At 42.1% G+C, this 22,498-nt stretch overlaps 1 protein-coding gene across 1 annotated transcript in view; it reads left to right on the top strand.

The window, feature by feature from the left end:
* The window catches only part of plcl1 (phospholipase C like 1), a 110,075-nt gene that overhangs the window by 1,714 nt on the left and 85,863 nt on the right, over nucleotides 1-22,498 (top strand). The gene's annotated exons all lie outside the window — the stretch shown is intronic.

Here is a 22,498-nt window from a genome sequence, read left to right as displayed (position 1 = left end):
TTTAACTCTGAAAGTGTATTTTCAGTGAACATATGAGTCCCACTGAACTGGTGATAAAATAACACTTTGGAGATTGTTAAAGATTTAACTCTGTTGCGGTGTTCCCCATTCAACTTTTAAAGTGTTCAAATTAACTTAACTGTGGTGTTTGCCAATGGTGTAAAAATAATTGAAAGTACTACTTAAGTAGTTTTTTTGGGATATCTGTACTTTACTTTACTATATATATTTTTGTCAACTTTTACTAAACTACATTCCTCAAGAAAATAATATACTTTTTACTCCATACATTTTCCCTGACACCCAAAATACTTTTTGACAGGAAAATGCTCCAATTCACACACTTATCAAGAGAACATCCCTGGTCCTCCCTACTGCCTCTGATCTGAAGGACTCACTAAACACCTACTTCGTTTGTAAATGATGTCTGAGTGTTGGAGTGTGCCGCTGGCTATCCGGCGATTTAAAAATGCTTAATATGAGGAATTTGAAATGGTTTATATTTTTACTTTTGATACTTAAGACCATTTGAGCAATTCCATTTACTTTTGATACTTAAGTATATTTAAAACCAAATACTTATAGACTTTTACTCAAGTTGTAGTTTGCTGGGTGACTTTAACTTAAGTAATTTTCTATTAAGGTGTCTTTACTTTTACTCAAGCATGACAATTGAGTACTTTTTCCATCACTGGTGTTTGCATAGCCCTACTGTAGATGAATACGCAATACCTACAGTGTAAAACATGATTTAGAGTAAACTGGACTAACTTTGCTTAGGGCTGACACTTTTACACTTTCTCAGTGTATGAAATGAACACCTGTAGTGTTATCTTTATATCTATTTTTATAACACTGTATGGTTTAAAGCCTAATTTGCATATTTACCAGGGTGTCTTTTTTTTTTTTGTGAGTTGTGCTTACCACCCATGACTGTATTTGTTATTTACGGAGACATGTTTATTGAATTCTTTAATTTAAAAGACCTGTGGCTTTCACCAAGTGAGTACCTAGATGTATGCTCTATGACGATATTTCTATCATTAGGCCTTACTTTGATGGCCTAGTCTAATCTTAGCACAGTGGTGTTAAGGTACTCATGGTTTACAGGCCACATCAGGCCTGCAAGTCACATTAAGATGGCTTGCAAAGTTATGTATAATTTCTTTTGGAATTCAGAGTTAGGATATCCAACAGTTTACATTTTTGTTCACCAGCAACCAGCATTCAAAATGACTGTCAGGGTTAGGAAAGTTTGTAAGAAGATTACCTAAACCAATTGAACTGGAACAACAATTTCAGTAACGGATGCAAAAATAATTATTATATTTATCCTTGTGTAGCATAAGATTAATCAATCAATCAATCAATGTACATGCAAAAACAGATATTAAAAACAATTTAAAAGGAATTATACAATAGAGCATGCTGGGAAATATGATAAGGATGGGCACGGTTTTGATGGGACTGTTTTACTCTCCAAAGTAAAACAGAGATTTTTAACATCAAAAACATCAAATTAACTGGGGGTTAATTTACACTCATGCAGAGTGAATTTAACTCCTGAATCAACACTAGAAATGTTACACTGAAAAATCAACACTTGCTATTTTTCTGTGTGGATGACAATCTTATTGAGGAATTATAAGAACTGTTTCTCATTTTCGAGGAGAGAAACTTGCAGGGCGCCATGGTTAGGCTATAATGGTGTTCTGAAACTGAAATGTCAGCCTTTTGGTCTGTTCGTTTGGATATTACTGTAGGCTACAGCAGGTGCCACTCGTGGTATCGTTTTGATTTTAACTGTTACGCACTGCATTTTTTCTGCAATGAATTCGCCAAAGAATGTAGGCTACACATTGAGTGAACAACCTGTGACGCCCGCCCGCACCTACTCCTGACAACAGCGCACATTCCACGCGCCGAGTGATCTCAATTCAGGCCCACACAGCCCATCACACATGTGTATTCACATGCCAAACCTGTGCCTAACCTGTACCATTATGCTCACTTTATCTACATTTCATAATGGAATTATGATTCACCTGAATATGCCAAAAACACACCCTCATAGAAGTTGTCTTCCAAAAGAAGCTCTCATCAGCACATTTAAATTCCAATATCTGATCATCAACAACGTTTGAATAGTTGTTATCAACTTAGATAACCTGTTTATAAAACAATAACAATTCAGAGCATCCAATGAAGAATGATCCTGCCCTCTATCTATGAGCTCAGTTCGTGTCTGCATCCAGGATGGACTGTGGTCAAATATGGTCTACAGTATATACTGACAAGATACCTAGAGTCTTCGCTAAAACAATGGAAGTAAAAGTTTGTGAAGTCGGGAACATTCTAGCCGAATAAGAGCGGGCAGATGCGCATGTGAACAAAAAAAATCAGCTTCCTCTGCTTCACACTTTATTTTCACGCGGACATATTTTGGGGCGGAGTCAGCCGTCTTGCTTTGCCTCTTCCTCTCTGCTGTGGTTGACCCTGTGGTTGACCCTGTGGTTGACAACTGACCAGCAGCTACAAGCCAGTCTAGGGTGACATCATAGCTTTCCACGGTCGCTAGCGGTGATATGATGTCAGTTGACTTTACCAGAGGAGGATCATGTTGTTGATAGATCACTGTTAAAGACGTCCTCCAGCGATAGTATAAATAAGGTAAAAGACACAAACTGAATGGTCAAAACGTATGTGTGGAGCAAGATAGTGTTTTTTTTTTTTTTTACTTCAAGGAGTTGGTCTGATGGTGTGACGTCATCGGCCTACCCCCTAGCTTGAGGAGCAATAGAGAACAGAAGGGGAAAGACCCCCTCCCACCACCCCTCACTTGTGCCATGTTATGTCATACCGGGACCACCTATTGAGATGTGCCTTTTGTTAAATAAATCAGATGTTAAATGAGGTGAAAAGGAGACTGGAGGAGGACTTTAAATAGATGTCCACCCTTAGAGGACTTCTATGTAGGCTCCATACTCGTGTGTGTGTGTGTGTGTGTGTGTGTGTGTGTGTGTGTGTGTGTGTGTGTGTGTGTGTGTGTGTGTGTGTGTGTGTGTGTGTGTGTGTGTGTGTGTGTGTGTGTGTGTGTGTGTGTGTGTGTGTGTGTGTGTGTGTGTGTGTGTTCCCAGCTGAGAGGCTCTGATGTGGTGATTGTGTTAACTGAGCCCTCTTTCTGTCCTAGTAGCAGGAAGTGTCACGGGTGATGCAAAGATAGAGGGATGTCAGTGACAGACACGGAGAGGGAAGGGAACAGAGGGAGGGGGAGAGAGGCAGAGGGAGAGACTAGGAGGGAGGGATGGAAGAGAGGGATGAATGCAGAGGGGCACAGAGGAAGGACAGGGATGGAGACAGAGGGAGAAAGAGATTAATTAGACAGAGGGCTTGTGACTTGGCCCAGCCTCATGATGGCAGTGCTCATATTAGGTCCCATGTGTGAGTAACTGTGTCCTCCTCAACCAAAGATGCCCAGACAGAGGAACCCTGATAGGAACCTGGCTAATCAACAGGACTTTGTTGTTTAGGGAAACCGATGGAGACCCACCCCTCAGAAATGAAGGGAAGGACGAGGTTGGCGGTGCCCATGTCTGAACTTCCCCTCTGGCTCTGAACAACACTGATTGATGCATCTACAGCCTCTGCTTGTCAAGTCTGTACATAGGAAGTGGTCGGCCCAGAGGTCCTGCGTCTTATTTTTTTGAGTCATTTCCTTGTCATTGTCTCACTGTAAATTATCAAAAGAACAACACAAGTCATTCAGTCACACGATCAGGCATTAGATGCCCAGACCAGAAAGTTACACTGGTCACCCTGTGTCTCTGTCTGCCATTCCACTAATACCCATTAAAGTCCATGGGCCAGACCCTGAAATTCAGGCTCACTTGGGTGACGATGTCTCATAGTGATTTTCTTGAAGGTTTATGTCCCCAGAGTTGGAACATGTGTGATATCAGTGCAGCAATGGGAGATTCCTCTACATTATTACTCTTTATTTCATCCCTCCATCACATCCATTTTACCCATAGGGATTTTACCTTATAGAATAAAATAAAACTTTATTGTCCATCCAGGATGGACATTTGTCTTTGGCATCAGCTTAAATTAAAATGATCACACACACATACATTCTCACATCCCATTTAAACCAGTCAGTCCATCATGTTGCATCCACTAACAACATAGAGGACATTAATACATTCACTCACAACCGGCCGCTGTCCCAACTGCACTGGATAGATCAGTACATATACTGATACAATTTACCATGCATTTAGTAGTCCAACAGCACAAGGAACAAATTAATGTTTGAAAACGTTCTTCTTGGCCTTGGGCATTCTGAAACGCCGGCCAGAGGGAAGCCTCTCCAACTGAGGGTGTAGAGGGTTGGAGAGGTCGCCAACAACAGCCAGTGCCTCCTTTTTGGTTGCCTTGTGGAACAGACTGGTCAAATGTGCCTGTGGTCGACCAATTACTTTGCTGGCTATGTTTACTATTCTGGTCAGTTTGCTTTTGCTCCTCACACTCAGATTACCAGACGGTCATATTGAACAAGAGGATGCTCTCCACCAAGCTGCTGTACACCCTCTCCAGAACATCCTGGCTGACCCCAAACCCCTTCAATTTCCTCATTAAAAATAGCCACTGGCTTGCTTTTAAAAAATACAGTCTGCTTTCTCTGTAAAACTCAGTTTGTTATCAATTTGTGTCCCTTGGTATTTGAAACACTCAACCACCTCCACTGGTTGGTCGTTCAGAGAGAGTGGTTGGGACATTGGTAAGTTGTTGCCATTGATGATCAGCTCCTTTGTCTTTTCCACATTGATGTGGAGGGCACTTGACCGACACCATTCTTGAAGGTTGTTTAAAATAGTTGTCCCCATCTGATGTAGAATCTTTTTTTTTAAAGACTCCCACCAGAGCCATGTCATCAGCGTACTTGAAAAGGCTCACATTGTTTCCTTGGATCTTCATCTCGTTAGTGTAGATAGAGAACAACAACAGTGAAAGGACACACCCCTGGGATGCCCCTGTGTTCAAGGCCAGTTCATCAGAGAGGGCCCTATTCATGAGGACCCTCTGTGGGCATTCAGTTAATAACAAGTCCTTGATCCAACCTGCCAGGCCTCCGTTGACGTTCAGGTCCAGTAGTCGTTTCAGCAGTATGTGTATTTGCATTGTATTGAAAGATGAACTAAAGTAAAATAAATAAAAGGTGTGCATATGATTGAGCATGTTGAAGGGGACTAGCCACCATGTTCACCAAGGTCAGGGTAGCATTCTCAATCCCTCTCTGTGCCTTATAGGCAAACTGTAATGGGTCCAGTTGATCTGCTATGGACAGAGTAAGGTGCTTACTGACAACCCTTTCCATGCATTTGGCCAAAAGGGGCGTGAGGGCCACAGGTCGAAAGTCAATGGTGATTTGCCCTTTGACTTCTTAGGCACCGGTACGATGGTCAACACCTTCCAGGAGATTGGCACTGTACAGGTGCTCAGCAGGAGTTGAAACAGTCGTGTGAGAACTCCCTTGAGCTGGTCGGCGCAGTTCTTCAGTACTTTGCCCCGTAGTCCGTCTGGGCTCGGCGCTTTGTGTGGCTTAATATGTGACAAGCATGAGGCCACCTCGTTATCTGGACAGGAGAGGATTTGGGGATGTTCTCACATTATTGTTTACATTCGTCTTTAAAATCGACAGTGTCAAATCTTCCATAAAAACTTTGTCGTTTACAAAGAATGAACAGTGCAATTTTATTGTTCTCTTTTCTCTTCCCATCATTCATTGCATTAACCTGTCTAGGACATGCGTTCCGCTAGCGGAACCCCTCGACAACATTCTGCTGAAAAGGCAGCGCGGGAAATTCCATATATTTTTTTTAAATATGTAACTTTCACACATTAACAAGTCCAATACAGCAAATGAAAGATAAACATCTTGTTAATCTACCCATCATGTCCGATTTCAAAAATGCTTTACAGCGAAAGCACAACATATGATTATGTTAGATCACCACCAAGTCAAAAAAACACAGCCATTTTTCCAGCCAAAGATAGGAGTCACAAAAAGCAGAAAGAGATAAAATTAATCACTAACCTTTGATGATCTTCATCAGATGACACTCATAGGACTTGATATTACACAATACATATATGTTTTGTCCTATAAAGTTAATATTTATATCCAAAAACCTCAGTTTACATTGGCGCCATGTTCAGAAATGCCTCCAAAATATCCGGAGAAATTGCAGAGAGCCACGTCAAATAACAAAAATACTTATCATAAACTTTGATGAAAGATACATGTTTTACATAGAATTAAAGATACACTTGTTCTTAATGCAACCGCTGTGTCAGATTTCAAAAACTTTACGGAAAAAGCAAACCATGCAATAATCTGAGACGGCGCTCAGAAAAAAAGAAAAAACAATCCGCCATGTTGGAGTCAACAGAAATCAGAAATTACATTATAAATATTCCCTTACCTTTGATGATCTTCATCAGAATGCACTCCCAGGAATCCTAGTTCCACAATAAATAGTTTTTTTGTTCGATAATGTCCATTATTTATGTCCAAGTAGCTACTTTTGTTAGCACGTTTAGTACACATATCCAAACGCCCGTGCAGGTCCAGCCGAACGTCGGACGAAAACTTCAAAAAGTTATATTACAGGTCGAAGAAACTTGTCAAACTAAGTATAGAATCAATCTTTAGAATGTTGTTATCATATTCAATAACGTTCCAACCGGAGAATTCCTTTGTCTGTAGAGAAGCAATGGAACGCAGGTCGCTATCATGTGAAATGCGCGTGACCAGGACCTGGCTCTCTGCCAGACCACTGACTCAAACAGCTCCCATCTGGCTCCACATCACAGTAGAAGCCTCATTGAAGGTTCTACAGACTGTTGACATCTAGTGGAAGCCGTAGGAAGTGCAAACAGATCCATATCCTACTGTGCATTCAATAGGGACTGAGTTGAAAATTGACCAACCTCAGATATCCCACTTCCTGGTTGGATTTTTCTCAGGTTTTCGCCTGCCATATGAGTTCTGTTATACTCACAGACATCATTCAAACAGTTTTAGAAACTTCAGAGTGTTTTCTATCCAATAGTAATAATAATATGCATATATTAGCATCTGGGACAGAGTAGGAGGCAGTTCACTCTGGGCATGCTATTCATCCAAAAGTGAAAATGCTGCCCCCTATCCCCAAAGAGTTTTAAACCATTCCCATGCTTGTCTTGGATTGGCTGGACAGAACCTCTGCTCCACTTTATCCTTCCAGTCCTTTTTATCTTTCCACACTTTGACCTGAATTAATTTTGTTGCTCCTTTACAGCACCAGCATCGCCTTCACAGCACCAGCATCTCCTTTACAGCGCCAGCATCTCCTTTACAGCACCAGCATCTCCTTTACAGCATCAGTATCTCCTTTCAGGAATGCAAACTTCCTTTAATTGAGGCACATTTTCAAGTCCTTAGACACCCAGGGCTTGTTGTTGGGAAATACTTTGACAGTTTCTGTGTTAATGACAGTATACTCACGGAACTGGATGTATGATTTAATGCGGTCTGTCAACTCTTGGGGATCCCTGCACGAGTCAAAGTACACCTCCCAGTCTGTGATGTTAAAGCAGTCCTTGAGCTCCACCCTACTCTCCTCTGTCCATACCTGAATGGATTTCTCTACAGGTTTTCTGCATTTCACCTGCTGCTTGTATCTCGGGTAGGAGATGGATAACGTTATGATCTGATTTCCCGATGGGTGCTCCGGACACTGCCATGTATGCGTCATCTCCGTTGCCATAACACTGGTCCAGGATGCGAGTTGGACAGGTGACGTACTGTTTGAATCAGCTGATCGGGAAAGCCAAGAGTGGGGAGGTGCGCGGAGAGGGAGAGCGTATTAAAATCCCAAAGAACAAATACTGTCTGGTCAGCTGATAGTGAAAGCGCAGCATTGAAACAGTCTGTAATCCTGTCAGCAGCTTCCTTATTGTTAGGTCCAGGTACATAGACCAGAATAATGGTAATCTGTCCAAACTCAATTGGTAGATAGAATGGCCTGAATGATACAACGAGAGTCTCATAGTCTCTGGTGCACATTTGTTCAATCACATTACACTGCGTGGCCCAAGTATTATCTACGAAGATACATAGGCCCCCGCCTATTGATTTATGTAATGTTGTTTAGTCTCTGTCTGCTCCAATAGCAGTGTATCTATCAATGTTCCCATCAATAACAGTGTATCAATCAATATCCTGTCATTTAATCCCAGCCCCCGTTCCCGCAGGAGGCCTTTTGCCTTCTGGTAGGCCGTCATTGTATATAAGAATTTGTTCTTAACTGACTTGCCTAGTTAAAAATAAAGGTAAAATAAATATTACCCTGCTTGAGCCACGTTTCTGTAAAGCAGATTGAATTACTTCTACTGTGACAAACATTGTCAGTATACATCAAATTATTGCTCACATATACCCTTTAATCATATATCACTGGAAAGCTCACATTCACAGCTATCCACCAGACACATTTTTGGAATGTTCAGGTCAAGAGAACTTTGACCTTTTGACCTCTAGGGTACATTTCAGAATTACTTGTATAAATTGCAAAAAATACAAAAGGAAACCCGTATACAGTTTCAACTTTGTTAGACAAGTGGTTCTGAAAGGTCATGAAATTATCTTTCGAATATATATACTATGACCAACTTTGAAAGCACCACCTACAACTATTGTTTCAAAATAGCACATATTGTGCAACTGTTGGAAGCTGATTCCCATGTAGTGGAACACCTATGTTTTTTTCACACACACTGCTAGAACAGGGTTTTATATATTTTCCAATATATTTTCCAATATGGCCGCCAACCAACTCAGTGGGATCTAACTGGATCAATTTTGCATGATCATACCTGTATGAAATACAATTGTAGCATGCCCAGTAATATCTTAAAATGTTCATGGTGATGTAGAATACACCACCACATGAGCCAGGTGTGCCAGATATATATAAATTATTCACAGAATTGTTGTAAGAATGTGTCCAAAAACTTTCCCTAATGAAAAATATATCAACCCCTACAAAAAAATTACCATTAATTATAATCCACATAATAATTCACATTTCATGTTGCTGCAGGATTATATTCCTGCTGTAGCAAACTGTCTACAATTAAGATCCTACATCTGTAGGATAACATGGGGAAAAAAATATCCATGTTAAGTGTTTGAAGATGAAATATTACAATTAAGGATGGAAACATTTTCATAAACAATGATTCAGACAGTTTTTGGACACATTCTTACAACAATTCTGTGAAATGTATATATCTGGCTCGTGTGGTTGTGTATTCTACATCACCATGAACATTTTAAGATAATATAGGGCATTCTACAATTTCATACAGGTATGGTCATGCAAAATTGATCCAATAAGATCCCACTGAGTTGGTTGGCGGCCATATTGGAAAAATGATTCTGTGGGGTTTGATGCTTCTATCACAGAAGTTACAATCCCCAAACGTAGCTGTCCCACTACATGGAAATCAATGGCTAAGCTTCCAACAGTTTAATGTCAGTTGCACAATATGGGCTATTTTGAAACAATAGTTGTAGGAGGTGCTTTTAAAGTTAAACTAAACTCAGAAAAAAAAGAAATGTCCCTTTTTCAGGACCCTGTCTTTCAATTATCATTTTTTTAAATCCAAATAACTTCACAGATCTTCATTGTAAAGGGTTTAAACACTGTTTCCCATGCTTGTTCAATGAACCATAAACAATGAATGAACATGCACCTGTGGAACGGTCGTTAAGACACCAACAGCTTACAGACGGTAGGCAATTAATGTCACATGTATGAAAACCTAGGACACTAAAGAGTCCTTTCTACTGACTCTGAAAAACACAAAAAGAAAGATGCCCAGGGTCCCTGCTCCTCTGTGTGAACGTGCCTTAGGCATGCTGCAAGGAGGCATGAGGACTGCAGATGTGGCCAGGGCAATAAATTGCAATATCCGTACTGTGAGACGCCTAAGACAGCGCTACAGGGAGACAGGATGGACAGCTGATCGTCCTCGCAGTGGCAGACCACGTGTAACAACACCTGCACAGGATCGATACATCCAAACATCACACCTGCAGGATAGGTACAGGATGGCAACAACAACTGCCAGAGTTACACCAGGAACGCACAATCCTTCCATCAGTGCTCAGACTGTCCGCAATAGGTTGAGAGAGGCTGGACAGAGGGCTTGTAGGCCTGTTGTAAGGCAGGTCCTCACCAGACATCACCGGCAACAACGTAGCCTTTGGGCACAAACCCACCGTCGCTGGACCAGACAGGACTGGCAAAAAGTGCTCTAAACTGACGAGTCGCGGTTTTGTCTCACCAGGGGTGATGGTCGGATTCGCATTTATCGTCGAAGGAATGAGCGTTACACCGAGTCCTGTACTCTTGAGCGGGATCGATTTTTGGAGGTGGAGGGTCCATCATGGTCTGGAGCGGTGTGTCACAGCATCATCGGACTGAGCTTGTTGTCATTGCAAGCAATCTCAATGCTGTGCGTTACAGGGAAGACATCCTCCTCCCTCATGTGGTACCCTTCCTGCAGGCTCATCCTGACATGACCCTCCAGCATCACAATGCCACCAGCCATACTGCTCGTCCTGTGCGTGATTTCCTGCAAGACAGGAATATCAGTGTTCTGCCATGGCCAGCGAAGAGCCCAGATCTCAATCCCATTGAGCACATTTGGGACCTGTTGGATCGGAGTGTGAGGGCTAGGGCCATTCCCCCCCAGAAATGTCCGGGAACATGCAGGTGCCTTGGTGGAAGAGTGGGGTAACATCTCACAGCAAGAACTGGCAAATCTGGTGCAGTCCATGAGGAGGAGATGCACTGCAGTACTTAATGCAGCTGGTGGCTACAACAGATACTGACTGTTACTTTTGATGTTGACCCCCCCTTTGTTCAGGGACACAGTTTTCCATTTCTGTAAGTCACATGTCTGTGGAACTTGTTCAGTTTATGTCTCAGTTGTTGAATCTTGTTATGTTCATACAAATATTTACACCTGTTAAGTTTACTGAAAATAAACGCAGCTGACAGTGAGAGAACGTTTCTTTTTTTGCTGAGTTTATATATCATTTGAAAGGTAATTTCATGACCTTTCAGAACCACTTGTCTTACAAAGCAGAGAACGTATCAGGGTTTTCCTTTTTTAAGCAATGTATACAGGTCAATCTGATATGTACCCTAGAGGTCAAAGATCTGTTGACCTGAACATTCTGAGAATGTGTCTGACAACGATGAGACAGCCAATAGGGAGGAGGTCAGAGAACTAGCAGTGTGGTGCCAGGACAACAACCTCTCCCTAAATGTGAGCAAGATAAAGGAGCTGATCGTGGACTACAGGAAAAGGGCGGGCCGGACAGGTCCCCATTGACATCAACGGGGCTGTAGTGGAGAGGGTCGAGAGTTTCAAGTTCCTTGGTGTCCATATCACCAACTAACTATCATGGTCCAAACACACAAAGACAGTTGTAAAGAGGGCACGACAACACCTTTTACCCCTCAGGAGAAAATATCCTAATTTTTTTTTACAGCTGCACCATCAAGAGCATCCTGACCGGTTGCATCACCGCCTGGTATGGCAATTGCTTGGCATTTGACCGCAAGGTGCTACAGAGGGTAGTGCATACGGCCCAGTACATCACTGGGGCCAAGCTTACTGCCATCCAGGACCTACAGTTGAAGTTGGAAGTTTACATACACTTAGGTTGGAGTCATTAAAAAACTTGTTTTTCAACCACTCCACAAATGTATTATTAACAAACTATAGTTTTGGCAAGTCTGTTAGGACATCTGCTTTTACCAACAATTGTTTACAGACAGATTATTTCACTTATAATTCACTGTATCACAATTCCAGTGGGTCAGAAGTTTACATACACTAAGTTGACTGTGCCTTTAAACAGCTTGGAAAATTCCAGAAAATTATGTCATGGCTTTAGAAGCTTCTGATAGGCTAATTGACATCATTTGAGTCAATTGGAGGTGTACCTGTGGATGTATTTCAAGGCCTACCTTCAAACTCAGTGCCTCTTTGCTTGACATCATGGGAAAATCAAAAGAAACCAGCCAAGACCTCAGAAAAAAAATTGTAGACCTCCACAAGTCTGGTTCATCCTTGGGAGCGATTTCCAAACGCCTGAAGGTAACACGTTCATCTGTACAAGCAATAGTATGCAAGTATAAACACCATGGGACCACGCAGCCGTCATAGCGCTCAGGAAGGAGAAGCATTCTGTCTCCTAGAGATGAATGTACTTTGGTGCAAATCCAATCCCAGAACAACAGCAAAGGACCTTGTGAAGATGCTGGAGGAAACCGGTACCTAAGGTATCTAAATCCACAGTAAAACGAGTACTATATCGACATAACCTGAAAGGCCGCTCAGCAAGGAAGAAGCCACTGCTCCTAAACTGCAATAAAAAAGGTCAGACTATGGTTTGCAACTGCACATGGGGACAAAGATTGTACATTTTGGAGAAATATCCTCTGGTCTGATGAAACAAAACTAGAACTGTTTGGCCATAATGACCATCGTTATGTTTGGAGGAAAAAAGGGGAGGATTGCAAGCCGAAGAACACCATCCCAACCGTGAAGCACGGGGGTGTCAGCATCATGTTGTGGGGGTGCATTGCTGCAGGAGGGACTGGTGCACTTCACAAAATAGATGGCACCATGAGGGGGGGAAATTATGTGAATATATTGAAGCAATATCTCAAGACATCAGTTAGGAAGTTAAAGGTTGGTCGCAAATGGGTCTTCCAAATGGACAATGACCCCAAGCATACTTCCAAAGTTGTGGAAAAATTGGTTAAGGACAAGAAAGTTAAGGTATTGGAGTGGCCATCACAAAGCCCTGACCTCAATCCCATAGAACATTTGCGGGCAGAACTGAAAAAGTGTGTGCGTGCAAGGAGGCCTGAAACCTGACTCAGTTACACCAGCTTTCAAGAGGAATGGGCCAAAATTCACCCAACTTATTGTGGGAAGCTTGTGGAAGGCTACCTGAAACGTTTGACCCAAGTTAAACAATTTAAAGGCAATGCTACCAAATACTAATTGTGTGTATGTAAACTTCTTACCCACTGGGAATGTGATGAAAGAAATTAAGCTGAAATAAATCATTCTCTCTATTATTATTCTGACATTTCACAATCTTAAAATAAGTGGTGATCCTACCTGACCTAAAACAGGGAATTGTTACTAGGATTTAAATGTCAGGAATTGTGAAAAACTGAGTTTAAATGTATTTGGCTAAGGTGTATGTAAACTTCCGACTTCAACTGTATATAATAGGCGGTGTCAGAGGAAGCCCATAAAATTGTCAGAGACTTCAGTCACCCAAGCAATAGACTGCTTTCTCTGCTACCACACGGCAAGTGATACCGGAGCACCATGTCTAGGACCAAAAGGCACCTTTAACAGCTACTACCCCCAAGCCATAAGACTGCTGAACAATTAATCAAATGGCCACCGGACTATTACATTGACCCCCCCCCCCCCCAATTTGTTTTGTACACTGCTGCTACTTGCTGTTTATTATCTATGCATAATAGTCACTTCACCCCCCACCTAAATGTACAAATTACCTCAACTAACCTGTACCCCAGCACACTGACTCGGTACCGGTACCCCCTGTATATAGCCTCGTTATTGTTATTTTATTGTGTTACTTTTTATTATTTTTTAACTTCACTTGAACTGCACTGTTGGTTAAGGGCTTGTAAGTAAGTATTTCACGGCAAGGTCTACATTTGTTATATTCGGCGCATTTGACAAAGTTTGATTTGATGGATAACTGGGACTATGCATTCCAGTGATATATGATTTAAAGGGTATACGTGAGCAATAACTTGTTGTATACTGACATTGTTTGTCACAGGGTAAAATCCCTATGGACTGTTAGACCAGGTGCCTAGAAACAACAACAGAAGAAGAAGATAAATGTGCCACAAGTTCAGTATTGTGACATTACCGATTGGACTGACAGGGCAGGCTGGAATCCATTATGCTCCACTGCACACACTCTGCCCTTGGAAAAAGCCTCTCACACTAAAATGCTTCACAAAACAGACAGATGTATCTATCAAGGGATGATTGCATCTTGTTGCCCTGTAAAAGCATACAGCGAAGTTGGTTTGTTTGTGTGTGTGTGGAAGATAATAAGGATCGATTCCTTTGTGCTCTCTGTGCCCTCTGTCTGGCCTGTGAGTCAGTTGTGGATCAACGTCATCTAGATTATTATAAGGCCTCTTGTTTCTGCCTGGCCCTCCCAAGGTACTGTTGACGCGTGGTTAGAAAGGAAGCTTTCCATTCACTAACCTTTCACTCCAGATGCTCATAAAAGTCGCCCGTCCAGTTGATCCCTATGCTTTCTCTTAATCCTTGTGCACAAATACATTAAGCACTATGTCTTCCTCTCCCACTGATGATAAGGTTATGAAGAGCAATATAGAATTGAGATTAGAGGTCGACCGATTATGATTTTTCAACGCCGATACCGATTATTGGAGGACCAAAAAAGTCCGATACTGAGTAATCGGACGATTTTTTAAATTTATTTTTTATTGTTTTTTTGTAATAATGACAATTACAACAATACTGAATGAACACTTATTTTAACTTAATATAATACATCAATAAAATCAATTTAGCCTCAAATAAATAATGAAACATGTTCAATTTGGTTTAAATAATGCAAAAACAAAGTGTTGGAGAAGAAAGTGAAAGTGCAATATGTGCCATGTAAGAAAGCTAACGTTTAAGTTCCTTGCTCAGAACATGAGAACATATGAAAGCTGGTGGTTCGTTTTAACATGAGTCTTTAATATTCCCAGGTAAGAAGTTTTAGGTTGTAGTTATTATAGGACTATTTCTTTCTATACGATTTGTATTTCATATACCTTTGACTATTGGATGTTCTTATAGGCACTTTAGTATTGCCAGTGTAACAGTATAGCTTCCGTCCCTCTCCTCGCTCGAACCAGGAACACATCGACAACAGCCACCCTCAAAGCAGCGTTACCCATGCAGAGCAAGGGGAACAACTACTCCAAGTCTCAGAGCGAGTGACGTTTGAAACGCTATTAGCGCGCACCCTGCTAACTAACTAGCCATTTCACATCGGTTACACCAGCCTAATCTCGGGAGTTGATAGGCTTGAAGTCATAAACAGCGCAATGCTTGAAGCACAACGGAGAGCTGCTGGCAAAACGCACGAAAGTGCTGTTTGAATGAATGCTTACGAGCATGCTGCTGCCTACCACCGCTCAGTCAGACTGCTCTATCAAATCATAGACTTAAATATAACATAATAACACACAGAAATACGAGCCTTAGGTCATTAATATGGTCGAATCCGGAAACTATCATCTCGAAAACAAAACGTTTATTCTTTCAGTGAAATAAGGAACCGTTCCGTATTTTATTGAACGGGTGGCATCCATAAGTCTAAATATTCCTGTTACATTGCACAACCTTCAATTTTATGTCATAATTACGTAAAATTCTGGTAAATTAGTTCGCAACGAGCCAGGCGACACAAACTGTTGCATATACCCTGACTCTGCGTGCAATGAACGCAAGAGAAGTGACACAATTTCACCTGGTTAATATTGCCTGCTAACCTGGATTTCTTTTAGCTAAATATGCAGGTTTAAAAATATATACTTCTGTGTATTGATTTTAAGAAAGGCATTGATGTTTATGGTTAGGTACACGTTGGAGCAACAACAGTCCTGTTTCGCGAATGCCACCGCATCGATTATATGCAACGCAGGACACGCTAGATAAACTAGTAATATCATCAACCAAGTGTAGTTAACTAGTGATTATGATTGATTGATTGTTTTTTGTAAGATACGTTTAATGCTAGCTAGCAACTTACCTTGGCTTCTTACTGCATTCGCGTAACAGGCAGGCTCCTCGTGGAGTGCAATGTAAAGCAGGTGGTTAGAGCGTTGGACTAGTTAACTGTAAGGTTGCAAGATTGAATCCCCGAGCTGACAAGGTACAAATCTGCCCTTCTGCCCCTGAACAAGGCAGTTAACCGTAGGCCGCCATTGAAAATAAGAATGTGTTCTTAACTGACTTGCCTAGTTAAATAAAGGTGTTAAAAACATTTTTGAATACATTTTTAAAAACAGCCAAATCGGTGTCCAAAAATACAGATTTCCGATTGTTATGAAAACTTGAAATCGGCCCTAATTAATCGGCCATTCCGATTAATCGGTCGACCTTTAATTGAGATCGAGCACTGCTTCTTACATGTGCTAGGACAGTTACAGTATTACTTTCCATTATGGAGAATGATGACCATTCTGTTGCTCAGCCTTTTAGAGTGACATTATAGGAGTGTTCATCTTAATCAAGTCGAATAATTAGGCCTAACGTGTACATTTTTCCTCGACAAATGAAGATTAAAATCGTAACCGTTACTTTTCTCCACCCAACACCAACTGTGTTCTTGGTTGGTGTGTCAGTCTCAGTCAGGCTTCAGTGAAAGGGAACCACTCACTCATTCTCCACTGAGGCCCATTGAAACATATAGGATGGAACATAGCCCTGACAGATCTGTGTATTGCCGCTCTCTCTCGCTCTCTCTCTGCTACTGTTGTTTCAGAGTGCAGCCCTGGCCAATGCTGAACTTGCTGGGCTTCAACCTCCCTCTCTCTCACCACATCTCGGTCCCACTGTGTTTTCTCTCAACAATGATTTGTTTACAAAGTACGCTAGGCTCCGGGTCGTGTGTGTGTGGTTATTCTATGCAGGAAGGGGCGGTGTGTGTGTGTGTGTGTAGGGGAGAGACTGAGGCCTCTGTCCCCTCAGTGTCATCCTACTACTGGTACCACAGCATCCCGAGAACTCTCACCACCACACCACAGCTGCTCGTCATGAGGCTGTGTTAGTGTGTGTGAGTATGTGTTAGCCCTGAGGAATAAGCCTGAATCAAATAGAAATTGTAAAACATATTGCCCTGCCACAGCTGTTTTGTCAATCTATGAAAGGCGCTCTACTCCCTGCCACTTTTAGTCTACAGTGTCACATGGACTGCTATCAAACTATTTCAGTACTAATTGACCTTTCACCTTCACCACAATACCTTGATACGTCTAGACTCCCTGTCAATAAGTTGAGTTGTTGGGTGTTTGTGTTCACATGAGGTGCCAGGATTAGCAGGAAGAGTAAGAGGTGGACACTGGGAGAGAGAGAGTGAGGAGAGAGATAGAGTGGGGGAGGAGGGCGAGCCCTATCTGTACACTGCTGTTTAGTAATACCCTGCAGCTGATGTTGAGTCTCTCTCTTCCCATCTCTCTCTCTTTTACATAGTTTACTCTCCTGAATATAACTGTTATTAAGTTATTGTTATTGGGAGTGTTCTGTCAGGGTCAAGAGTTTCGAGAGAGAGTTTTGAGAGAGAGGTCACACAGACACCTACAGATGAAACATTATGGAGTTTTAAAGGAGGCCTGGGTAAGGCCAAAATTTCACAAATGTTCCAACATCAATTCATTATTTCTCAAGTATGCTTTAGGATACAAATGTCAAATACACTGAGTGTACAAAACATTAGGAACACCGGCTCTTTCCATGACAGACTGACCAGGTGAATCCAGGTGAAGCTATGATCCCTTATTGAGGTCACTTGTTAAATCCCCTTCAATCAGTGTATATGAAGGTGAGGAGACAGGTTAAAGAAGGATTTTTAAGCCTTGAGACAACTGGGACATGGATTATGTATGTGTGTCATTGAGGCTAAATGGGCAAGATAAAATATTTAAGTACATTTGAACGGGGTATGGTAGTAGGTGCCAGGTGCACTGGTTTGAGTTTGTCAAGAACTGCAACGCTGCTGGGATTTTCACACTCAACAGTTTCCTATGTGTATCAAGAATTGTCCACCACTCAAAGGACATCTAGCCAACTTGACACAACTGTGGGACGCATTGGAGTCAACATACAAAAGCATCCTTGTGGAACGCTTTTGACGCCTTTAATCCATGCCCCGACAAATTGAGGCTGTTCTGAGGGCAAATGGGGATGCAACTCAATATTAGGAAGGTGTTCCTAATTTTTGGTTCACTTAGTGTCTATGTCAACAATCCCTCCAAAGGACACTTCTATGGATAACATTTAGTAAAAATCCCCCAAATCATGGATTTGTTCTAGTTTCTTAAGGAATCACCCACATAGAGAGAAAGAGAGCAATAAACAGAGAGAGAAAGTCACAGTGAAGGAAGGACTGTAAGTGGTGCAGTGCGTGTGTGTGCTCACTAGTTCATAGTGTTTTACCTCAGGGTGAAGCAGACTGGAGAAGGACTCTGGAGAGGGTGCCTAATCAAGGGTGCCTGCAACAACACCTTTAGGTCAACATAGCAGAGCCTACAGGGGGTCAGCCCCGTAGGGGTGAACAGGGGTGACTAACACCCGCACCCACATGCATACACACGCTCTTAGATACACACCCACATGCATACACACGCTCTTAGATACACACCCACATGCATACACACACTCTTAGATACACACCCACATGCATACACACGCTCTTAGATACACACCCACATGCATACACACGCTCTTAGATACACACCCACATGCATACACACGCTCTTAGATACGCACCCACATGCATACACACGCTCTTAGATACACACCCACATGTATGCATTCACACACTCATGGACACACGCATAGGCTAAAACATACGCAAAGCCTAACCTTGGCACATGCTACACTTGAAAGTCTATGCTACTTTGTGTATTATAATTACCTAACCACAATAAACTCTTCTTCACTCGATTCGCTGGACTACCTCTTCAAATCAAATCAAAAATGTATTTGTCACATACACGTGTTTAGCAGATGTAGCGAAATGCTTGTGTTTCTAGCTCCAACAGTGCAGTAATATCTAACAATACACACAGTCTAAAGTAAAGGAATGGAATTAGAATATTTAAATATTTGGACGAGCAATGTCAGAGCGGCATAGACTAAGATACAGTATATACATATGAGATGAGTAATGCAAAATATGTAAACATTATTAAAGTCACTAGTGTTCCATTTATTAAAGTGGCCACTACAAGTCTATGTATATAGGGCAGCAGTCTCTAATGTGCTAGTGATGGCTATTTAACAGTCTGATGTCCTTGAGATAGAAGCTGTTTTTCAGTCTCTCGGTCCCTGCTTTGATGCACCTGCACTGACCTCGCCTTCTGGATCATATCGGGGTGAACAGGCAGTGACTCGGGTGGTTGTTGTCCTTGATGATCTTTTTGACCTTCCTGTGACACTGGGTGCTGTAGATGTCCTGGAGGGCAGGTAGCTTACCCCCGGTGATGCGTTGGGCAGACCGCACCACCCAGACCGCACTATGGTGTTGAATGCTGAGCTGTAGTCAATGAACATGATTCTTACATAGGTATTCCTCTTGTCCAGATGGGATAGGGCAGTGTGCAGTGTGATGGCGATTGCATCATCTGTGGCTGTATTGGGACGTTAAGCAAATTGAAGTGGGTCTAGGGTGCCACGTAAGGTAGATGTGATATGATCCTTGATAAGTCTCTCAAAGCACTTCATGATAACAGAAGTGAGTGTCATTTAGTTCAGTAACATTTGCTTTCTTGGGTACAGGAACAATGGTGGACTACAGACTGGGATAGGGAGAGATTGAATATGTCCGTAAACACTCCAGCCAGGTGGTCTGCGCATGCTCGGCAGATGCGTCTAGGGATGCCGTCTGGGCCGGCAGCCTTGCGAGGGTTAACACGCTTAAATGTCTTACTCACGTCAGCCACGGAGAAGGAGAGCCCACAGTCCTTGGTAGCGGGCTGCGTCGGTGGCACTGTGTTATCCTCAAAGCGGGTGAAGAAGGTGTTGAGCTTGTCCAGAAGCAAGACGTCGGTGTCCGCGACGTGGATGGCTTTCCCTTTGTAGTCCATGATTGTCTGTAGACCCTGCCAGATACGTCTCGTGTCTGAGCCGTTGAATTGCGACTCCACTTTGTCTCTATACTGGCACTTTGCTTGTTTGATTGCCTTACGGAGAGAATAACTACAATGTTTGTATTCGGCCATATTCCCAGTCACCTTGCCGTGGTTAAATGCAGTGGTTCGCGCTTTCAGTTTTGCGCAAATTCTGCGCTCTATCCACGGTTTCTGGTTAGGGTAGGTTTTAATAGTCACAGTGGGTACAACATCTCCTATACACTTCCTGATAAACTCAGTCACCGTATCAGTGTATTTGTCTATGTTGTTCTACCCGGAACATATCCCAGTCTGCGTGATCAAAACAGTCTTGAAGCGTGGATTCTGATTGGTCAGACCAGCGTTGAATAGTCCTTAGCACGGGTACTTCCTGTTGGAGTAGCAGTGGTCAAGTGTTTTAGCAGCGCGAGTACTGTTGATAGAACTACCGTAACATTTTCCTCAAATTTGCTTTGTTAAAATCCTCAGCTACAATATATGCGGTCTCAGGATATGTGGTTTCCAGTTTGCATAAAGTCCAGTGAAGATCTTTGAGGGCCTTCATGGTATCGGCTTGTGGGGGAATATACACGGCTGTGACTATAACCGAAGAGAATTCTCTTGGGAGGTAATACGGTCAGCATTTGATTGTGAGGTATTCTAGGTCGGGTGAACAAAAGGACAAGAGTTCCTGTATGTTATCACAATCACAACATGAGTAGTTAATCATGAAACATAAACTCCCTCCCTTCTTCTTCCCAGAGAGATATTTATTCCTCTCTGCGCGATGAACTGAGAACCCAACTGGCTGAACGGACTCAGACAGTATATCCCGAGAGAGCCATTTTTTCCCATGAAACAGTATGTTACAATCCCTGATGTCTCTCTGGAAGGAAATCCTCGCCCTGAGCTCATCAACTTTATTATCCAGAGACTGAACATTAGCGAGTAATATACTCGGAAGTGGTGGGTGGTGTGCGTGCCTGCTGAGTCGGACTAGAAGTCCACTCCGAGTACCTCTTTTCTGCCGGCTGTGTTTTGGAACAGCGTCTGGAATCAGTAAACATTTTCATGGAGGGTACGAAGGATCCAATTCGGGAAAGTCGTATTCCTGGTCGTAATACTGATATTGCCGGTGAGTTACTGCCACTCTGATATCCAAAGTTTCTTCTCGGCTGTATGTAATAACCCCCAACATTTCTGGGCTAATAATGTAAGAAATAACACACACAAAAAAAAAAAATACTGCAAAGTTTCCTAAGAGCTAGAAGCACGGCAGCCCTGTCCGTTGGCACCATTTTACCCTGCTGTGTCCATTGCAGAGTAGGGATGGACATGACTAATTGAGTACTCGAGTACTCAAACGGACATCTAAATTCAATCTTTAACCAGAGATCTTCTTTTTTTTTAAACTGTAAAACTATATTTTTGTCCACCCAAAAATGTAAATGTTGTCTTAAATACAACAAAAAAGAAACCAAGCCAAGCATTACACAGTTTTTCTCCCTAAATTCCTTTTCCCCTCCGTGTCTTACTCACTCAATTGTGTTCCGACTGCTCCCTCTACACACGTGTGCTGACTGCGCATGCAAGCTACATAAATAACTGACTATAAAATACTTGTTAGTACCGTGGCAAGGAAACAAAACACGAATTGGATTTAACTTTAGGAAAGCTGGCCTAATGTTAGAAACAAACGTTGTGACAAATTTGACATTTGACAAATGTTGTCATGAGGAGTCACAATCATTTATTTTCTAAGCTATAGCACAATCTTTTACAGACAGCAAGTTACTAAAGGACCAAAGAGGTCTGCTTCGTGTTTTCATTTTTTCCATGGAAAAGATATTGCAATACTGGTATCGTCTCAGCTCTAATACAAAACTATTTAACTGATGGGATACTCAAGCTCAAGCAAACGACAACAGTTTTATCACGAATTCAAAATGGACTAGTTGATTGAAGTAGGGAATTATGTGTTCAAAACACGATCTACAGTTCTGGTATAATTGTGTCCCGTCTATTTTCCACATAGGCTACTTTGCGAACTTCTAGTGCCATTTAGTGCCATTTACAGGCAGTAGGCCCTGCCATCATCCACTTTGAACTGGACTGTGTGTTTACAGGCAGTAGGGCCTGCCATCATCCACTTTGAACTGGACTGTGTGTTTACAGGCAGTAGGGCCTGCCATCAGTTGCAACATCGTGCTTTTAGATCATTAGAACTCTTTCGCCAAAAGACACAAAATACAACTGAATGGATTTATGCAAATAAGTAAATACCACAGGAGTCCTCTTACATTTAGGAACTTCACAGTCCTATTAGTCAAACAACCATGAAAAGGTAGGCTATTTTCCCCTCAGTTGCCTATGCACATCAACAACAAGATCAACAAATAATGCTTGCCAGAGCAAGATGAGCTAAAATCGAATGAGGGAACATTAGATAAACC

Source organism: Salvelinus alpinus, chromosome 14 (assembly GCF_045679555.1).
Source record: "Salvelinus alpinus chromosome 14, SLU_Salpinus.1, whole genome shotgun sequence".
Classification (NCBI taxonomy): Eukaryota; Metazoa; Chordata; class Actinopteri; order Salmoniformes; family Salmonidae; genus Salvelinus; species Salvelinus alpinus.
Note: the sequence above shows the minus strand (reverse complement) of the source record. Positions and strands in the feature narration are given on the sequence as shown.